The sequence below is a fragment of the Osmerus eperlanus genome, chromosome 2 (assembly GCF_963692335.1).
Source record: "Osmerus eperlanus chromosome 2, fOsmEpe2.1, whole genome shotgun sequence".
Taxonomy (NCBI): Eukaryota; Metazoa; Chordata; class Actinopteri; order Osmeriformes; family Osmeridae; genus Osmerus; species Osmerus eperlanus.
Genome location: NC_085019.1, coordinates 12,906,807 through 12,929,832, shown reverse-complemented (window position 1 = coordinate 12,929,832; position 23,026 = coordinate 12,906,807). Strand labels below are relative to the sequence as shown.

Below are 23,026 nucleotides of genomic sequence, written 5' to 3'. Positions count from 1 at the left end.
GTCTCTGGCTCCGGCGAGGTGCTGGAGTAGGTGCAGTGATCTTAACCTCCACAGCAGACCTACTGCGAGTACCAGAGGCAGTCGTCTCTGGTTCAGCCATATGTTCTCTAACAGACGGTACAACAACCGGCTCATCAATGTCTACAGGCTCTAAGACTCCTTTGTTTTGATCAGGAATGACAGATATGTGGTTTCTTCCAGTATTGCATACTCAGGGTCTGAATATGGGTGGTCTTTTTGAACCTCATCAGCAGAGGTCACCAAAGCAGTTGGGACAATACATTTCTGTTTCCTGGGTGTAGGAACCGGACCAACACATGGCGTGAGGTTGGCTCTGTGACTGCAAAGGAAGCTCGGCTTCCCCTAAAATGTCAAAAAATTAATGGTCAAATATTGACTTTTGTGTTAACATTTTAAATGCGTTAACACCATCTCTAAGACAAGTTCGTTCAGAATCAGCTACATATAGCAGGTCGACTGACTCGATTTCCTTCTCATACTTTCCCGTAGTGTCACGGTGCATTTCCCTGTTGAAGCCCAGTGCCCATGGACTTCAATGGGGCTGCTTTGAACAGTTATTTTCAGTGCGTCGAAAATATATGGTCATTGGATAAATGCTGCAATTATGTTCTGCCCACGGACGCTCAGCGTCTCTGGGGGTGAATGGAGCAGTGGGCTGGCCTGGACGCCGGGCTTCTGCGTGATGATTGGAGGGTCTGTCGAAATACTGCATCTCCTTTTGATTGACAGCGATTTTGTACTATAAAAAGTCGCCGAAGCTATTCAAGCTCAGTCCCATCGCGGATTTTGCAAGTGTAGTCGAAAGACAAACTGCTGCAACCTATTTCTTGGTATTTGCTTGGCGAAATTGCTAGCCAATTTTCATCATACATTTCATACAATTATACACCACATTCCTTGTTTCAGTTTAACCTAATTCCCATTTCCTTCGAGTTTAATATTGTTTTGTTACATCGTTCATTCATTCATTCATACAGTAGGCTAGGCTTGTGTCGTGGGGGTGAACTAGCCAGTGAACTAGCAAAATAAATGGAAAATGTATATGATGTAGGCCGAAAATTAGCTCCCCCTATTTGAAAGACCAGCAGCCGCCACTGCTCCACTGGCTCTACTGTATGTGTGCTGCCCTGAACCTCAAGATCCCTGTAAATAGTAGGACTCCAGGCATCTTGAATTTTATTTCTTTCCTGGGGCCAGTGACGTAGATAAACTAGCTGACCTACCTCCACAGGAGGACAATGCACTGTCCTTCTCAAGTTCAAGTCTTTCTGCAGCTTTTTGTTCAGCATACTGTCTGGCTCTGCTGTGAGCCTCATTTAAATGCTCCTGATGGACAACTGTTGCATAAAATTGTCTAAGTCTTTAACCAGTGATCTGACCACTTTTTTCAGTAACAAGTAATCTAACGCGTTACTATTTCCAAACCAGAAATCAGATTAAAGTTACTTGTCCAAGTCACTGGGCGTTACTATTTTGTCATTAATAGTAAAATATATATTTGATTTCTTCTTGTGTCTCTGGGAGTGAAGTCATGTAGCCTATGCGACAATTAAGTCACGTTTTCAGCATGAGGGTCACGTGTATATACATAGACCTACCACTCCCTCTCAGTGACTCTGAGTCACCACTTTCTTCAAGCCCCTTTGCTCCGGTGCCATCTCGATTTGATTATATGTGACAAATAAGAAAGACAAATAAGATTGATAAACTATTACATGAACAAATGCAACGAACCGCAACTAAATCAATTTTTTTTCTAAAAGCAATGGTTCACAAATGAACTCAGATTTACTGTACTCTGGGCGTTTTTTATGGTTTGGTTTTTCCCCAAGTAGGCCTACGACTTGAGTCGTTTTTCCAAGTACGTTCTTATGTCAACATTTTAAAAAAAAACTCTTGTCTATAAATCAACATGAACATCAACAAACATCAACAAAATGTCAGGAGATACATTATACATTGTTGTTGTGTACATAACTGTTAAAAATGCACTTCTAATAAAGTGAGTGTTGGCAAAACCGGTTGTCATTTTTATGTTGAGGCGGTGGGGGTGTGGTCGGCAGCTGCTGAATGTAACTAATAAAGTAACTTGTAATCTAACTTTAAAATCAAGTAATCTGTAAAGTAACTAGGTTACTTTTTAAATGAGTAATCAGTAATCAGATCACTTTTTCAAAGTAACTGTGGCAACACTGGTCTTAACCAATCTTCAAAATTCAAAAACGGCACTGGAACTCAGCAAAGTTTAATGCAAAATGTTTCATGGGCTTCAAGGTGACAAAAAATCCCAAGAAACGTGAGCTGGTCCCGGGAGCAGACTGGTCTATTTTCTCCGGACATTTCCTCCCTATTATTATTGTGTTATTTTACCATTGGCAATTTCAGATGGTCACAGATTCTACGCATCAACACATAATTGGTCTGTTGTCCTGGGGAATTTAGATTACAGGTGCTTTTTATACAATGACAATTCTCCCAATTTAGGGTTAGTACTGACCATGAACCGTGCAGCTGTAGCTAAGTTTTCTTGGCATAGGGCACATGTGTCAAACTCAAGGCCCGCGGGCCAAATGGTGGAAGCTTAAATGGTGTATTGAAAGACATTATTAAAAATAATTAAATAAATAAATGGTGTATTGAAATAAGTCTACACTGCTTTACAGCGTGCGTTGACCATAAACTACATCTCTCACAATGCATTTCGATTATGTTACGGCAAAGTGACTGTAATTAAAAAAAGAAAATGCAGTTACATATCATGACCACAAGGTGTCAGTACTAAATTTAAGTTAGGTAGTTCTTAAGGACACAGGAAGTTGAGGTCAGACTTTAAAGCATGTGAATAAATGACTAGCACAAGTTAGCTTGTCATGGAAATTTTGGAATACAGTTATAATGTGTGTGTTTCATATATGAGGAATGTGTTTTAACGGAAGTCTAAAGTTGATTAAGAGTCAACTCCATTTGGTAGAGATGCCATTTGCAGTTTTATAACTAGGAGACGGGAAGTCTGGGTGACCTGAGAGAGTTCTTGTCACCTGGGAAGGAAGAGACAGTTGGTCTGGAGACAATGTGAATTCAACTGTATTGTTATTGTGATCTGCTGCTCTGACCCTTCCTGTAGACTTGTTTGAAGTGGCCCACACAAAGGACAGTTGACCATTTGACTGGTGAACCCCTGTGGTTTTACTATCTACTGGTTTGGGGAGACAGGCCACAATAAAGAACCGTGGGAACTTGATATGAAGTCACTGTCACTGAGCAGTGCTGACCAATCACAGAGTTCAGAATAACCATTTGATCTAAAGTTTATATAAGGCAGGGTTTTGGGGTTGTTCTGGATCACTCTGGCGAACGACCTGTGGCTAGCACCTCCTTCGTTATGACTGATCACAAAGTACTTTGTTAAATCTTGATTTGTACAAGCAAAATAAATTTATTGTAACCGCCATCTCTTGACTATTCAGATCTACACAGTGCCGCTAGAATTTTTCCTTATCAAGCTGTTCATTAATAAATATTAGATTTCATTATTGAAACATTAGTGAACATAACTGTGACGACATCCCGCCTCTAGAAAGCAGCTACACAGTGTTTAACGCAAAGTTGAACTAGGTGAAGGCAAGCATGGTTTGAATGACAGCACTCCAATGCAGCCGGTTCTGCAAACGTACCCCATGTGCTACCAAATCTCTCGCCAAGGTTTTTGGAAAAGTTGGCAGCCTTGATTTTACATAAAGCTCAAAAAGCTATTCTGCGCTCAAATGAAGGTCAAAAAAATCGCTCTCGCGCTTCGCGCGCTCGCATTAAAGATCCTGTAAAGTAAATTCCATGTTTTGCTTCTAAGTACATTATATACGTGTGAAATGAGTTCCTGAAAGCATGTGCAAAGCGCTAAGACTTTGTCACACTGAAATGTGGAGTTAAACCGAAGAACAGTTTCTCTTCCGTTTTCAGATCAGGTTTTAATGGGCGGAGCCAAAAAATGCCCTATCTACGTCATTTCGCCCTATCTACGCCAGATCACTGAATGGCTCCTCCTGCTGTACTGTTATTGTAGCCTACATCAGCTAGCTAGCTAGCTTCAGGATGTCTCCCACCACCCACAACTGCATCTTCCCTGGATGCAAGAAATCCACCCAGCTAAAACATGACGTTGCGGCAACGTTGCCAGTAAGTGCTCAGTTGGTAACCCGCGACGTTACCTTCGTCCACGGGTCTAAAAATAACGTAACCAGCCGACCAAGGTACAACGTCGTGGCAACGTCGTAGCAACGTTATAAAGGGAATGTTGCCAGTTGGTCCCATGGATAACGTTGCCACGACGTCGTACCTTGGTCGGCTGGTTACGTTATTTTTAGACCCGTGGACAACGTTGCCGCAACGTCGTACCTTGGTCGGCTGGTTACGTTATTTTTTGGTGCCCTGGACAACGTTGCCGCGACGTTGTACCTTGGTCGCCTGGTTACGTTATTTATAGACCCGTGGGCAACGTTGCCGCGACGTTGTACCTTGGTCGGCTGGTTACGTTATTTTTTGGTCCCATGGACAACGTTGCCGCAACGTTGTACCTTGGTCGGCTGGTTACCTTATTTTTAGACCCGTGGACAACGTTGCCGCAACGTTGTACCTTGGTCGGCTGGTTACCTTATTTTTAGACCCGTGGACAACGTTGCCGCGACGTCGTACCTTGGTCGGCTGGTTACGTTATTTTTTGGTCCCATGGACAACGTTGCCGTGACGTTGTACCTTGGTCGGCTGGTTACCTTATTTTTAGACCCGTGGACAACGTTGCCGCGACGTCGTACCTTGGTCGGCTGGTTACGTTATTTTTTGGTCCCGTGGACAACGTTGCCGTGACGTTGTACCTTGGTCGGCTGGATACATTAATTTTGGTACCATGGGTTAAGTTGCGGTTAAGTCGCTCTTTGGTCGCAGGACAACGGATCTCGAGTGCAATATAGTGGTTTATCCAGAGATGGAGAGATCACACTGGACTGCTCTCAGTTCGGACACTTTTGCAATGTAGCCATAGTCTACATGAATTTCAATCACACACAATATTAAATGTTGCACCCAGCACGTATAAATGTAGACAATGCATGTAATTCATGTGCAGCTCAGCCCCAGCATGTCATCAATCACGTGGTCATCAATGTTCTCATATGCAGAAACATAGCTTTAATAAATAAAAGACTGAATTTGGAATATAATTTAGTCTTTCATTCTTTACTATAAACATGTACAAAAGCAATTAATGTGTGATGTGTAACATGATTAAGCAACCATTCTTTGTATAGCACACCAAAGCTGTATGACCCACAATGCAAATTTGTGCTCCAATAATTTTTGTAATACAAAATTGTTAAATGTGACCAAAAGGTAAGCGACTCTTAAGAGTTTCATTTCCAAAGACAAGTCATCACAGAATATTACAATTCTTCCTTAGCAAACCTGCCCCTCAGTCTGCCCCTGAGCAACAACTTTGCGCATGCCCATTTCAACGCATCGCTGAAACTGGGGTTTCAGAAGAGATTTTGCAGGGGTTCAACACCGTCTTGTACGCATTGGATTTCAACTGGAAATTAGCTACTTCAAAGGTGAGTTTCTTTACAGAAATAGTTTTAAATATATAAACAATTTCAGAAATTGGATGGGGCATGTTAATACGTAACTATATGTTTGAAATTTAGGCTATTTAGCCTGTTTATGTGCTATCTGATTCACATTGTTTACGTTAGGATTTCGCTAGCTACAGTACAGTAGTATAATATCAATATGCTAATACTATGTACATAAACTACATTCCACTTTCATTTCTGTACAGATTATCCTACCACCGTCACACGGCCTAGCACTGTGTCTCTGGGAAATGATGGTAAATTAATGAATGACCGTTTAAAACAGTGACAATAATTGTATGAGCCATGGCAACCCTAAAGGCTGTTTTGAAGCAAAAGCATGACTTAAAACTTTTGCATCACCAGATTCCATACCCCTAGATGTCAACTCTGGTCTGGTGGAGGTGAACCCATTGGGGCCCAGGAAAACAGCTGGCAGCCAGGCAAGTGCAAATATAAGACACTCAAAAAAAAAAATGCTTTGTATACAACCATTCAAGGTAACATTTGTTATTTACATCAATGTTACAGCTAATCTAGAAGAACCACAGTGTATGCCAATCATGATAACCCTTGTAAACTTGTTTTACTTGTCTTTAATGACAGACACATTACAGGTTATGCTCCGGAAGATGGAGACATTGGAGGAGAACCAGCGAGAGGCTCTCCTATTCAGGCGACTACAGGGCAGACACACTGAAGAGGTGCCAGTGATGGACCTACAGGTGGCCCAAACACAGGCTGAACTCCAAGACCTTGAGGAGCGCCTTAAGGTGCTGGAGTTGCGAAAGAGAGTGGTAAGTGTTTGGAGATGCCATGAACTATGGCTTACACGCAGCGTTCAACGTTCACATTGGTGCTGACAATAAGTTCATGACTTCTAATTCCAGACGCTGTGATGAAGTGGAAGACGGGACTGGGAGAGAAAGCTGTGGAGCTCCTCATAGAGGAGACACTCAAACACACCCCGGCAGCCCATTCAAAACAAGCCAGGTGAATGAATCATGATTGCAGCTTCCATATCCAACCTTTCACATGGCTATGTGACAAAAATCTAGAATCACATATTTTTTTGATGATGTATATTATTTTAGATGTGATTTTTTTATGACTTGTATAGCGCCTTTTTACACGTGCAATTATGTTGATAGAACACTAACTTATTTTGTGCTTCATTGTCAGGGCCAACAGACAGGACCTGTAGCGGGGACTGGCAGAAGATTTTAATTCACTGTTTGGCACTTTGTTTGAAATAAAATGACAATGTTACATGGAAATGCTGCCTTGTTTATGATTAGCTGGAGTCAGGCTACACATCACACAAACATAGTCCTCCTAAAGTTGGCTACCATGTAGCCTATTATACAAGAACAAGTAGCATTTTGGGCAAATTAGGTCTGCATATGAACCGCCCCAATATAAGCAGTAGAATTTAGAAATATAGGTTACTTAGTTAACGTTGCAGTTACGGACTGGCAACGTCACGAAAGTACGTTGCTATGAGGTCGCGGTTACGGACTGGCAACGTCGGAAAATGACGTTGCTAGGAGATCGCGGTTACAGACTGGCAACGTCGGAAAATGACGTTGCTAGGAGGTCGCGGTTACAGACTGGCAACGTCGGAAAATAACGTTGCCACGACGTCGCGGTTACGGACTGGCAACGTCAAAAGATTACGTTGCGGTTACGTTCTGGCGTCCCACAGATGCACGGTCCCGCAACGTCGCCAAAGACGTTGCGGCAACGTATGTTTGGTCATCGAGTGACGTTGGGTAACGTAACTGTGTTAGCTGGGCAGCTGCGCTGCAATGCCATTTAAGTTCCCTATTGATAATGAAAGGAAAAATAGGTGGATAGATTTTGTGAAGAGCCACGCTCATGGAAAGCTTCGGATAAACTCCAACAGCCGCCTCTGCACTGACCATTTCACGGCGGACAGTTTTAACATGGACCAGAGACAGACGGGGTTCACCAACACACGGCTTCTCTTGCAGCGCGGAGCCGTACCGAGCATCGCCCCTCCGGCCGTACCTGGACCATCCACCGCCGCCAGCAGTTCATCACTCAGTTCTGTGTGCTTGTTATAATTATACTAGATAACTTTTGCAGAGGTATCTCTGCTATGAGTTAGTGCAAACCGCTAAATTGATATTAGGCTACTCGGTGTAGAATGATGGTATGTTGGTGATATGGTAGCTAATGTGTTAGAAGTAGCCTAGTTGGAGAGCTCACTGTCTGCTGTCTCTGGTGTCCATTTTTACTGTTACACCTCAGGGAAACATTTCATTTATATGCATCTGTATGTTGTATCATTGAACAAATAAATTCTAATTCTATATGGTTTTGTTCGGCTTGACATAGCGTCCATTATCTGGGTCGGAGGTAGGCACTAGGCAGCCAGGGGCGGAGCTTCAGCTCCTTCAGGCGACACGCCCCCCCCAGTCTCAAGCAGAGAAGACTGCTGATTTTTTCACGATTTCAAAGCCTAATTTAACATACTTGTCGGTGTTATTTTTTCATTCGAATTTGGATGGGTAGTTAATAACACATTATTCTGTGGTGTGGCGAACTTAAAACTCGTTTCCAGGTCCACTTTACAGGATCTTTAAGTGTAGAAGTCCCTATCTAGCATCACAACAAACCCAGAATATGTCCTAGGTTTGGGCTAATCCCCGAATGTTTACAACGCCTGGCAATCAATATAAAAAATAATACGATCCCCTTCCGTAATCATGATACCCAGTGATGATTCCCCCAGTCAAAGCAGGCTGCATCCGGTGTTATCGCCCAACTGGTTTCCACACTATGGTTGCCCAGCTGTGCGTTCACCTATCAGTCTGCCTCTATCACCAGATTTGTCACAAATTCACAAACATATTACTGGCGATTTTCAAGTTGGATCTCATATTTGCTGCGGCGAATATGAAAGTATAGGCTACGTGCGCACTACATTACATCCATTCACGACTAAATAAATGGAGACAAAATAAAACATTTGCAGGCTCGCATTAAGTGGAATTCGATCGCACTAGAGCAAAAACACGTATTACACCAAAGCCCATTTCTAGCTCACAAAAGATTTGCTAAATCGTTACGTATGTATTAACAACGTTGGCCTTCGGGTAACATCTGGTTTTGGCTTCTTCTGAAACAACTGGTTACCATAGACACTACCCGAATGTAGGCTACTAATCACGTATTTGGGGTTGTTTCGAGGCAATAGCCGTATTTTCCATGACATCACAGCTCCTTCTGACACCACATACGTATAAGAAATTCATACTAAGAACGTCGCTGCAAAAACCCAGACAATACGATCAAAATAGCCTACGCGTAACCCTTTGAAACACAACATGGGTATATTCCTATGCGATTTCGTGTATGGCTGAGTGTTTCTTCGCTATATCTTTTGAAATCAGTTCATTTCATAATTTTATATTCTGATCAAATGTAGTGACCACTGCATTACAGCCATTCACGCCATAATAAATGGAAGCTAAGAAAATAAAAGATTCTCAAGCTCGCATGAAGTGGGATTCGATCCCACGAGCAAAAAACACATCCATCATTGTAGTCCATTGCATTCCAACGCGAGCTACTGAAACTCATGAAAAACAATACGATGTTGTTTTGGTTCTTCTGAAATAACTAGTTACCGTAGACACTACCCAAATGTAGGCTACTCATCACGTATTTGGGGTTTTCTCGAGGCAATAGCCATATTTACCACGATATAGTAAGTAATACTTAGTAATACTTAGATCTTCGCTGTTAACCTAGACAATATCAGCTTAAATGCGAACACTACCAAGTAGTAGCCTATACATGTAGTAATATTCTACCCGCAACACAATACTGAAGGTAGGGCTGAATGATTAATTGCATTTGCGATTAATATCGCGATGGGACAGAACGCGATTTTGTAATCGCAAAGGCTGCGATTTTACTTTGGTCACGTGACACGCGAGAGTAACGCAGTTTGCAGACGAAGGATCAACTTTGCACACTACACTGTACCTTGACCTGTACGATCATGGCCTCAGGCTCGACAGAACCTGAGACTACAGTCACTTTGCAAATTTTGCCTTTAAAAAAAAGATGCTGCGCAGTGTCAAGTATTGTGCAAAACCTGCCTGGCTAATGTTGCTACCTCACGGGGCAACACCACCAATCTAATTTGGCCCTAAAAAAACACCACAAGCCATGTACTATGCATAGCTAAAATTCTGAACACCAGTGTGTCAAATAAGCCAAATAACACCCGACAGGATCACTGATCGAAATGTTTCAAAGCCTAAAAAGCCTAAATTTTGTAGCCTACTACAAAATTACTCAAGCAGTAAGCGTTTATCACGAAATATATGATACCCCTCGGTGATACACATACAGTAGGATCACTATGGCTGACGGTGCGATACTGTTTCTGTTAGGCTACTGACTGGATCAGAAATGTTCAGACAGTGTTTCTTTTTCTTTTAAGATTTAACCTTTAGATGCGCGAGTTCTAAATATTTCTGACTGTCTCCACAGGGCAAGTTATTTTTCCGAAACGGTAGCTAGCTAGCTAGCTTTAGTTAAGAAAGTGCAACTAAAGCTTACGTTTCTAGTTTAGCTTTGATTTACCTAAATATTTTCGATGAGGTAGGCTACAGACGGTATGTTCTCCTTAGTTTTTCTGAACTTTGTGTGTTATGCTGCTGACTGGAGATCAGTAGGCTAGTATATATCTATATTAATAATACATCATAATAATCGCATATTAAATCGCAATTGCAAATTAATTGCGATTATCTTATTTTCTGAAATCGTTCAGCCCTAACTGAAGGTGTCTAATTTATTTGTGACTAGCATCCACGTAACTTTGTGAGGTTTCTATAATACATACATTTGTATTGTATGTCAAACAAACAAACACTCATGTAATGCCATCATATTGTCTTTATTATGTGAAGCACACGTTTGTATGAAGTACTATAAACCAGCGTTCCCCAACCACCAGTCCGCGGACCGGTACCGGGCCGCACAAAAAAAACAAACAAACATTATTTCCGTTTAATTGATCAGAGTCTGAAAGATGTTTTAATTTGAAAAAAAGACCGGATTCTCTCCTTCTCCTTTTCCCCTGAGTAAAAAAGCTCTGCAAAGACGTTTGTTTAATTTTTTTTTTGGCAAGTTTGTGGGCTTCATTGAGCGGTAACTATCACACGCGTCACGTCTTCTTGACACTTCTTACTGCTCAATGAAGCCCACAGCAAAAGTCTTTGCAGAGCTTTTTTGGTCAGGGGAAAAGGCCCACGGAAGAGGTGACAGAAGAGGAGCCTACAACTTCAAAGATTTTTGAAGTGAGGGATCCCCTCACTGAATAGGGGTTATGCGGAGCGCCCAGGAAACTAACCGGAAAACAGATGTAATTATTTCCGCTGCTGTGCTAACCCAACGGCAAACCCATCTAGTTCACACAATCAACAATAACATTATTATTATTATGAGCATTTTAAATTATTTAACTGTGAAGACCATGTATTTATCCAAACCGTTTAAGTACCAGATGCGGGAAAATCAGAACAGTGATTTTTACTGTGTATCTCAGTGTGAAATGTCCGGATGACCTGATGTCGTACCGCCTGGCTAAATGCAGAATTCCCATATATCTGGAAAGCTGCCCTCTTTCCTCCTCTCTCTACCTTTTTGGTGTAAAATTGACCGACATGTAGAATTATTTACTTTGTGACATGACGCGAACGAGACGTGGCTGCCGCCTACAGTAAGACTATGCAGTCTACCGGGCGAGCCGTTCTAACTCAAATAAGACTATCACGACCCAAATCAAAATTCAGAGTCGACAGATCAATGGGGAATCGCTTTTTCTTCTAAAGGCTGCCATCCTCAACCTTTTTGGCGCAGAATTCACTGAGATATAACATTGGAAACTGGAGGCATCTTGTTTAAAACAGCACCATGTCAGCATAGAGCATACAGATCCGGAAGTGATGTCTGTTTTACCGAATACGGAAGTGTTTTCCGCATAACCCCTATTGCTCCTCCCAGAAAGACATTGCTTTTGTTGTGTCAGAAGAGAAAGGAGATACAGAATTTGGTGTCCAGTAAAGGACTGGACATGAATGAACAGAAGAAAAGGGTGGAAAGGGAGATGCAAAGGCACGGGGGCGCATGGGAGCGCGGGCACGGGGGCGCAAGGGAGCGCGGGCACGGGGGCGCGGGCACGGTGGCAGGCTAGAACAGGAGTCCTCGGGCGGAGGAGGCTGCGGCCAGCAGTCCTCGGGCGGAAGAGGATGCGGCCAGGAGTCCTCGGGCGGAGGAGGAGGGGGCCAGGAGTCCTCGGGCGGAGGAGGCTGCGGCCAGGAGTCCTCAGGCGGAGGAGGAGGTGGCCAGCAGTCCTCGGGCGGAGGAGGAGGTGGCCAGAAGTCTTCAGGCGGAGGAGGTGGCCAGACGTCCTCTGGCGGAGGAGGCGGTGGCCGGGGTACAGGGCAGGACCGAGGCTGGGGCACAGGGCAGGAACGAGGCTGGGATACAGAGCAGGACCGAGGCTGGGGCACAGGGCAAGAACGAGGCCGGGTACCGGCGGCAGAGACTGCCCAGCAGGAACAGCCTCAGTGGTCTGGGTGCTGGGCGGCGCAACCTTGTTCGTCCGGGCGCAGGGCGGCACAACCTCAGGATGAGGCAGGGGCACAGGGCAGGATCGAGGCAGGGGCCCAGGGCAGGACCGAGGCTGGAGTCGGGGTTCAGGCTGGGTCTGGAGCCGGGGTAGGAACCCAGACTTTGGGTGGGCCCTCCGCTGCAGGCTTCGGGGTCCACCAAAGGCAAGTCGGGTCCCTAGGAAAGGGTTCAGGGAACTCTCTGCTGGGTCCATCTTTGGTCTTGTCCTTCTGTCACGCTGAGAGGAGGGGTAGGACCCAAATGCAGGAGAGTATGCAGCCATGTTGGAAAAAAAGATTTTATTCTCAAAACGGGAAACAGCTAGGGTACTCACACAGACAGGTATTGTAGGACAAGACAAAGACTGGACACAAAACAGAAACCTAAATACACAGAACCAAACGACACACAGGTGGACACAATGACGCTAACGAGAACGAGACACAGGTGAAGACAATGACAGGGAAACACTAGGGCAGGGCAAAACCGAAAACAAGGGGGGCACGGCTGTGGCCGTGACATTTCTATGTTCAACGGACAAGGGTGTTTTGTCCCCCGTACGGTGTTCATTTTAGGACATCCTCAGATCTCAGACTCAAGTGTCAGACTCAAACGAAAAGGCGTCAAGTCTCAGACCAAAAGTCGTCAGACTCAGGCGAAACGGCTTCAGTCTCAGAAAAACCTTTGTCATTCTCAGACAAAACACTCTCAAACCAAACGCCGTCATTCTCAGACAAAACGCTCTCAAACTAAACGGCGTCATTCTCAGACAAAACGCTCTCAAACCAAACGACATCATTCTCAGACAAAACGCTCTCAAACTAAACGGCGTCATTCTCAGACAAAACGCTCTCAAACCAAACAACATCATTCTCAGACAAAACGCTCTCAAACTAAATGGCGTCATTCTCAGACAAAACGCTCTCAAATTAAACAGCGTCATTCTCAGACAAAACGCTCTCAAACTAAACGGCGTCATTCTCAGACAAAACGCTCTCAAACCAAACGCCATAATTCTCAGACAAAACGCTCTCAAACCAAACAACGTCATTCTCAGACAAAACGCTCTCAAACCAAACGACATCATTCTCAGACAAAACGCTCTCTAACTAAACGGCGTCATTCTCAGACAAGAATGACACTGACTGTTGTAAAGTAAACCCATGTGTAGTCCTCTGGTTGCAATGGATACTACAAACAAACTTTGCTAAAGAATCATAAACGTCATCAACACGCGGCGCGCCGATCTGAACAACTGTTCCGCCAGTACCTCTGGTTGCCATGTATACATGGCAACCAGAGGACTACACATTGGTTTACTTTACACGAGTGAACTAGCTTGCAGAAAACAACTATTTCGTATTATATCAAAAGTAAGTTTTCTTGCTGTACCAGTTAACAGAAACAACACCATGGTATTCACTTCAAAAGCTGCTAATTTAGCTAATTGGGTGTGCTTTGCCTTCGGCAAGGGCACAACCTTTGTTCTCTCACATATATATTATTGTGAGAATGCTGTTAAGCATTCTCACTATTGTTTTCCTGTTTCTCTTTATTATTATATCAACTTCTTAGTTCTTCCGCCCTTTTTTGGCCTTTAACTAGTTCTGCATTCTTTCACCGATTCCTACAATTTTTGTATCAAAACGTTCAGCTCCTTCAGGAGATGTTGGCTATGACTTTTGGTATTTCTCACTTTTATACTTTTTAAGACATTAAGGTTTTTGTGCAAATTATTCTCCCATTAAAAGTAATGGTAAATCCTTTCAAATCATTAAAAAGCTTCTTCCTCTTTCAAACGTAACTACTTCAGCATACTTTCAGCTAGAGACACCATTCAACCTTTAAAATGTTCACAAGACATTCAGCTATTCCCAAATGATTCAGCTTTTTCAAATATTCAGCCAATTTTGAATTATGACAGTTTGAAATACATTAAAATGTTTGCTCCTTCTTGATTTTTTGAATGAGCAGCAAGCAGAGTGGCTGCTCTTTTTCTGATATTCAACTAAATTGTCAAACAAATTCCTCTAACGTTCATATAGTTTAACTTACAGAAACAAGTTATACCTTAAAATGTAGGAAAATGTGTCCTCTTTCAGCCAATGTAACTACTAAAGAGCTCACATTTACAGATTTTCAGCTATGAGCCTTGAAGCGAGAGCAGCCTTTCAAATTCTCTCACTAACTTCAATGGAGAGGTGGGTAAAATCCGTCAGAGAAAGCAAGAAGGAAGACGATTTCGAAACTGCCGGTAGAGACATATTTCTGACCGCACAGACATATAAAGGACATGGACATCTCTAGTTTCGGCAGAGTCTTGGGTCTCGGAAAATATCCTCATTTTATTGATTGGGCGTGTAGTTTTGCGTCTAGGTCAACTTGTTTGAGGTGTGGATGCTAGGTAAATTTTCATTTTTCTCTCTGCCTAGCTCGTTAGCTATCACAGCTGCGCCATCACCGTGGCAACCAAACAGACACGCACCATGAAAGCAGAGTTGGGTACACGTTTTCGAAACTGCCAAGAGTTGTATTTCTGACCGCACAGACATATAAAGGATATCTCTGGTTTCGGCAGAGTCTTGGGTCACGGAAAATATCATTATTTTTTGTATTGGACGTACAGTTTTGCGTCTAGGTTAACTTGTTTGAGGTGTGGATTCTAGCTACATTTCTGTTATTCTCTCTTATAATCAAGCTAGCGCGATGGCTCTCCATAACTAAAAACGGTTCGACTTTTTTGTTTTTTACGGTTTGATTTTAGCAAGTTTCACAGAAATCTGCAAAAATCGAGGCTCAAGACTGTCATAGCTGACCCGTCACGAACAGCCAAACCGGGGCTGGGGTAAGTGTTTGCTGCAGCTGGCGTTAATCCTACTTACAAACGCTTCGTAACTGGAAAGTTTTTACTTTTAATTGACGATATTGAACACAGATGTTAAGTAAATTGTCTTTACTCTAAATATCTTCTCCGTTTTCAATTTGAAGCAGTAAATCTAACACAGTAGGAATTCTCCCACGACATCCGCTCGCTCTGCTTTGACTAACAAATGTGTTTTCTCAGTCCACCATACATTAGACGAGCTAATTTTCGAGCACTTTCGATACAAGATACAGGCCATGTTAGAGTTGAGATATATATATATATAAATTGTGTGGGCAATGTAGAACAGCAGACAGATTTGAAATATGATCTTTTGTTATGGCCATTCTAGTAAGGAGGGAGTCAGGTGGCTGAGCGGTTAGGGAAGCGGGCTAGTAATCTGAAGGTTGCCAGTTCGATTCCCGGCCATGCCAAATGACGTTGTGTCCTTGGGCAAGGCACTTCACCCTACTTGCCTCGGGGGAGAATGTCCCTGTACTTACTGTAAGTCGCTCTGGATAAGAGCGTCTGCTAAATGACTAAATGTAAATGTAAGTAAGTAAGACTTTATTTATATAGCACATTTCATACAAGAATGGTAGCTCAAGGTGCTTTACATAAAATCAATAAAAACAATAATACAAGTGATAAACAATTCAAACAAAAATCCCAATAAGATCTCTGTTCAAGAGAGAAAAAAACTTTAAACATGCATCTTAAAAGTAACATATACATTTGGTTCACCCCTGGTCTGTATATATAAAACCATACACTCTGTTAACAGATCCTTTCCCCAGGTCAAGAGTATGGGCCATATTCTCTGTTAACAGATCCTTTGCCTCAGATCAAGAATACAGATTGTTTTACATATTTGTTTAAATACTTCACGCGACCAGAGTTCTTGTACGCTATCAGAGTTCGCCAACTCTGACCTAGACAAAGTAAAATTAGCAAGTCAAATAATGACCCAAATTTACTAAACCAAGATTCTACAATAAAATAACTAATAAAAGTAGGATTAAAAGTAACACACATACATTTGGTTCACCCCTGGTCTGTATATATAAAACCATACACTCTGTTAACAGATCCTTTCCCCAGGTCAAGAGTATGGGCCGTATTCTCTGTTAACGGATCCTTTGCCTCAGATCAAGAATACAGATTGTTTTACATATTTGTTTAAATACTTCACGCGACCAGAGTTCTTGTACGCTATCAGAGTTTGCCAACTCTGACCTAGTGTGGAAGAAATTGGGATTTCCTGTGTGCTTACACTAATCACTAATCAATAGAACTAGTCATTGGATACTAGTTAGTACGTTTATCATGTAAGCTTGCTATTAATAACAGTATATTGTGTCTATGTGTCAGGTTAATAGATGTTCGGGGTCAGGAGAAAGTACTGGCTAAACGGTCCTTGTCATGACTACAAGGAGAGCTCCAACTATGAACTCTCTAGTGTGAGAGTTGTCATGTGTTGGGAGCAGTGAATCTTTATCTCTGAGACTGTTGTAACGTCATTCCTGCCTGACTGTCACAATCTATGTTTACATTCTTGTGCCCTATTAAAGATGGTCCTTCGGCTTTCGGAGCGGAGAGAGACCTGGTTGAGACCTAAGCTTGGGGTTGTGTTGTCATTTATGGTCAGTTTTCTCTCCCAATCTGCAGATTGATAAATACTTATTAAAATCCAGAACTCAACTGAACTTAGTCACTCCGTTTATGAAGAGACGGACAAAACACTTTCTTCATCAATTGGCGTTGTCGGCAGGATTGCAGAACCAGATCCAGGAGAGACCCACGGCGGCACCAGTGTAAAGCAGAACCCGTGACGCGCAAAACCAAAAGGTAAGGGGATCCTTTTTCTAAAACCCCATTCACGGACTGCTTTATGCTTGGTGCGCCTGCTGTCCCTCTGCGATGCTGGTAACGTAAAACATTTAAGAACCTTTTTTATTGTGACATTCAGTTGGGAGTCTGGTCTTAGCAGACCCGAGTCTGCTAGGCCTCAACAGGAGGAAGATAATATTAGAATCTTGGTTTAGTAAATTTGGGTCATTATTTGACTTGCTATTTTTACTTTGTCTAGGTCAGAGTTGGCGAACTCTGATAGCGTACAAGAACTCTGGTCACGTGAAGTATTTAAAGAAATATGTAAAAATCTGTATTCTTGATCTGAGGCAAAGGATCTGTTAACAGAGAATACGGCCCATACTCTTGACCTGGGAAAGGGTCTGTTAACAGAGTGTATGGTTTTATATATACAGACCAGGGGTGAACCAAATGTATATGTTACTTTTAAGATGCATGTTTAAAGTTGTTTTTCTCTTTTGAACAGAGATCTTGTTGGGTTTTTATTTTTTGTTTGAATTGTAACTGTATTAAGTGTTGTTTTGAGTTTTTTTCTTAAAGACCAAGCACAGTAGGTGGGCGGTCATAATGTAGTAGGGTCAAAGGCTTTATGCGAGAGACCGACTTTTAAGGGTAAAGTGTTTTAAACAAGTTAGGGATACTTTGACAATGTAAAGGGACAGTTAGGATTGTTAACTGACAAACTTGGCATTAAATGATCAGCGAGGGACACAATCAAATACTGAGGGAAAGATAGACTGGCAGTTTATTGATTAGCTCGTCTCTCTTAAGCACGAATTGTGGTTATTTTGTTACTCATGACGTAACGGAGTTGTGGAAATTATTGTAGGCGCGTTCCCAAGTTGAGGTTTTTGTATGCGCGTCCCATGATTGAGCGCCCGCAAGGCGAGGATAGTTTGGCTTGAAAAGGCCATATTTGTAGTTCACTAGCGAGTTATATTGTAGTTCTTTTATTCTTCAATAGTGCTATGTGACCGTTTTACAGTGCTCTGTGATTTTGTGACTGTTTCTACAAAGTGCTGTGTGATTCTTGCTGCAGTAAATCAATAGAGTTGGTTTCATACCGTTGTTACCTGCGAACAGTCCAGCCAGATATATGTTTGAGCTACATGGAATTCAAGCAGTGTCAAGCATTGAGAAATGGCATGCGTGGACAAATCATGACCCGACACATTGTTTTCCGTTGGAGGGAACGTTTGACGTAAAACTAAAAATAGCAAGTCAAATAATGACCCAAATTTACTAAACTACAATTTACGTAGTGACACTACGACTGTCATCATACGGCGAAACCAGGTCACATAGCTAGCTACGTTTTTCCAGACATAATATTCGTTACCTAGCTACAAACAAATGCTTCGTAACTGAAGAGTATTTACTTAGTATTGGCGATATTGACAACAGAGGTTAAGGAACTTGTCTTTAATCAAAAGATGGTCTCCGTTTTCAATTTGAAGCAGTAGATATGGCTTACTGTAGAAAGTCTCCCATTGCATCCTCTCTCTGGCTTAGCTTCGGCTACAGATGGACGACAATCACGATGCATGCATTATTCACGCCTACGGTGTTAATACAGTCTGTAAAAATACCACTTTGACACACTTGCAAGATGATCCGCTGGTTAGATGTAGCATGATCTTATTTACTACCCACAATAGTTCAACTTTTTTGCCCCCCTAAAACTCTGTCAATATTTGGCCTAGATAGACAACCTAGGTGTCAAAAGTTTTGTCTTGGTAGCGATTGAGTTGCTTCTATTGGGATTTACGTTCCGTTGCATGGTTTAGGCTCCAGTTAAGTTTTTGTGGCGAAAAGTGAAGCTAACGGTGGCTAATTTGCTAGCCACAGTCACTGACGTTACTAACGTCACTAACGTCACGAAAACACGCGTGACTACCTGTAGCAGAACATTCGTTTCGCATCTGTTAACTTGGGGGATAGCTAGGCTAACTATAGCTTTACATTTACATTTAGTCATTTAGCAGACGCTCTTATCCAGAGCGACTTATAGTAAGTACAGGGACATTCCCCCCGAGGCAAGTAGAGTGAAGTGCCTTGCCCAAGGACACAACGTCATTTGACTCGGCCGGGAATCGAACTGGCAACCTTCAGATTACTAGCCCGACTCCCTCACCGCTCAGCCACCTGACTCCCTTTCTGCAGCTTTACTGCAAGGCAGCTGCAGAAACACCACAAGCAAAGAGGCCAGGGTTTTAACTATTTACTCATTTTACTTTGTGATGTGAAACACAATTGTGAAATGTAATGTACAATATTAGCTGATATTATTAAGGAAGTAGGCCCACATCTACTTTCTGAAATGGTAGTCTACTATTTCACTGAAGCATTAGCATGACATTAGCCTCTGTTGCCCGGGCAACACATACTACAGTGGTCTATGATGCATCTGTTTTCAATCGTTAAAATAAACATTCCTCACAAATACATTTTCGTTGTAGGATTTATTATGACATTACATTACAAGTAAACGATTTGTTGGTGAAATTATCATTACCTGTGGTTTCAAACCAGTGTTGCTCACTGCAACGCTGTAGCCTAGGCGAGACACACTACAAAAACATCTAACTACACAGCTGTTTAGGAAGTCAAACGGCGACAGAACATGTTCGGCACTCCCCTTACTTAAATCAAAAGTCTATCTAACTACTAACCTGAACTTCATTGCCACAGCCTAAACTTTGTCAATCTGTTCATGAAAATAATTTATTTCAGCCTAAACCGTACAACGGAACGTTAAATCCAATTCAACCAACGCAATCGCTACCAAGACGAACACAGCAGTAGTCTAGTACTGTACCGTAGTAGTACAATTTACCGGGGCAGCTTCTCCACACAGGGCTATATCGCATTTTGCGTTGTTACTGACAATGATCGCTACCAGTGAGCTTTTTATGAATGAGCGATTTTCCACTAAATAAATGTCAAGCTTATTTACGTTTTTGGAGGCATATTTTCAGTTAGCAGATGGTACTGTTTGAATCACGATTCCATCTTCTACTGTCGGTAACGTCGTAGAATAATCTTCAAAGGGGGTTCTTTATTCATGAATGAATGCAATATGAGTAGGCTAAATGCCTGAAAATATCACGAGAAGGGAAAAACTTAAAAGGAAGTCATAGATTTTAGGTCAATTTTTTACACCGGTCTGCCAAATGTATTAGTTTTGATTCAGCTATGAGGCTGCCTCTTGCAGGGGAAATGAGAAGACATCTATTTAATTCTACACTTCACTCGTATTTTGAGTTGTAAATGAGCAGCAAAAAAAATATGCTTTTAAATCTATGTAATCTTTATAAATAATAAGTATGCATTTTTATATAAAATATACAGAAATTTCAGTTGTAAAAATGTCATTAAAAAACGGACCCCTGTGCAACCTACCCTCTCTAGTTCAGAAAGCTAGTCAACAACTCCATCAAGCTAGCTTTGACAAAAAAAATTCTGACAAAGTTTAGTTTGAGGGCGTTTTGTCTGAGAATGATGTCGTTTGGTTTGAGAGCGTTTTGTCTGAGAATGACGGCGTTTAGTTTGAGAGCGTTTTGTCTGAGAATGACGCCGTTTAGTTTTGAAGGACTCAAATTCTTTGTGTCTATTCCAATATGTAATGATGGTATTCAATGACACAAATCTGTGTTCTAGAAAGAGTGGTCTGGAGTCGCAGAGGTCCGATAATATCAGCTTTAATGCAGCAGTTGGAAATCAACAAGTACAGAGCTCTGGGGTTGTCTACGTTTCCCTACCCGCAACAGAGTTTTGGGCTGGTTCACGAAGTCCAACTTGCTATCTGTCCCTCCCCAGCATATATTTATACAGTGCAATTAAAACAGAAAGATGAAAAGAGGGTTGAGCTTGTTCTCTCGTGCATCAGAGAGTTGTTCTTGCCTACGCGTCCCACCTGCTCGGGTGCCATCTCCACCCGGTTTCAAGGTTGTTTCTGAAAATGAAGAGATAGAGACACAAAGAACAGCCTGCTTCCCACACCCAGTGTGAGACCCAATGTTTAAGCCTGAGCACACTTCTAAGTTCACAAGACAGAACTTTAATAAGCACAATGCATAACTTTACTAAGCACAATATATTCTTTAATCCCTCTTTTGATCTCTGAAAACACCAGAGATCAATCAACATAGCTCGGACCAACCACCGCCTCCTCGTCCTGGTCAGCCAGCCCCAGCAACGGCATTTGGAACCCCGTCTTTGGGTTCTCCACAGCCGAGACAATGATCTGGTTGCACAGGGACCTGATACACGGGATAGAGCAACAATCATGTTGATATTGATAGCACACTCTTAAGTAAAATAGCGGAAACCTTCTTAGTCCAGTACAATTCTAGTGTGGTCAAGCAGTATCACTCTTGACCTAGTCGTAACCCTCTTTTCCGGACTCTCACATTCGTAGCAATAGCAAACGGTTCACTGGCCCTCCTGGCCCTTCTCCACCAACTCCTGCAACGTATGACTGGATTCTGGAGCAGCACAACACATGGTACCAGCTCCAGTGGTACCACGTACTTCCTTTCCCCAGCACCCTTAGGGCGTGCAAGGTTCTCTCGAAGACCTTGAATGGTCTTGTATTGTTGCCTGTTGTACATAAATGTACAACAGGCTTCCCCGAACATCTGATGATGTATTGGGGCAGGTGGGGCAGGGTCTCCAAGGGGAAGGGGTAGATCATCCATTGAGAAAGGGGGGGACAGGGTCTCCAGGGGAATGGGGCCTTAGAACAGGGGTTGTATATGCAAAGGTAGTCAGACCCGCCGGTCTGACTCGTCCTGAAGCAGAAAAGAGTTACAGTCCCAGCATCACCTTATCTCCCATGATCAAGCAGTAACTGAGTCAAATGAGATGCGAACAGTCGAACACCAATGATTAAACACAGATATTGAAATCAAGAACCCATTTAAGGATTTAAAGTGGATATTTTTTAAGTTCAAATAAATCCCTCCTTTCACACCCTTATAGGGTGTGACAACAAACACAAATTTAAAAATATCCCATTACTGATTACACAATGTTGACATACAAATCAACAATAATGATGACACTATGCAGCGTTATGGCCAAGTGGTGAGGACACACTGGACACAGTGGGAAAACCCTAATGATGTTATAGGGGAAAACCCACCGTCACTCCGCAGAGTGGACATTCGACATCCATGTATCCACGGCAGACCTGGACATACACACAGGCCCCCTTCACCACATACATACAACTTTAGCCAAGTTTTTAGAATTGTAATAAAATAAACTAAATTCGAAACAAATAGAAAAACCAGAAATTATACAGGATATTTTTAAGTTTTCATAAGATCCCTCCTTTCATTGATAACTTTAATCAATACCCAATCTCCTCGTTTGACTCCTCCACTCTCTGGTTTACTGCTTCACCTGGAACAGAATTTAGCAGAAGATATCTCTTTTCTAGTTAGCATTTTTTATAAAATTGCTTAACCATTTGATTCGCCTCTTCATCATGCTATGTGAAAGGTTTAAGTTGTGGTATTACATATGATCTCCAATAAATCAATTCAAATGGTGTTATGCATCTGGTATAGGACTGGGAAAGACTTCAATTCACATAGTAAACATACTGTATCTATAATTACCAGGCAGTATTTTCCCTTCAGTTTTCTTATTGTTGAGAAAACACATTTAACAGCATCTAATAAGACAATACATCATCATTTGATATTCAACTCCTATTAGTCATGCCTAGAAATGACAATCTGTTTATTTGTTCCCTTCTTTAGAAAACCAACTGTTAAGTCTAATTTCTTTCAATCCAAAAAACCTTTTCTGTCTTTTAAAACAGTTAAGTTTAAGACCTATATTGTTTTAGATTCTCTATTTTACCAAATCACCTCTTTAGATATGATAAAAACAATTTTCATTATGTCAAACCAGAATCCGTATGCTTCTTAAATGAAATATAGACCAAATAATGTTCTTAATGTAGCTATTAACCAAAATG

General features: G+C 42.1%; 1 protein-coding gene and 1 long non-coding RNA gene across 2 annotated transcripts in view; one reads left to right on the top strand and one right to left on the bottom strand.

Annotated features, from left to right (window-relative positions):
• abcc1 (ATP binding cassette subfamily C member 1 (ABCC1 blood group)) overlaps nt 1-23,026 on the bottom strand; it is a 253,278-nt gene that overhangs the window by 78,664 nt on the left and 151,588 nt on the right. The gene's annotated exons all lie outside the window — the stretch shown is intronic.
• LOC134037847 (uncharacterized) lies at nt 6,232-6,919 on the top strand. Its single transcript, XR_009932592.1, has 3 exons — nt 6,232-6,439; nt 6,533-6,635; nt 6,825-6,919. It is a non-coding gene; the product is annotated as an uncharacterized LOC134037847 (long non-coding RNA).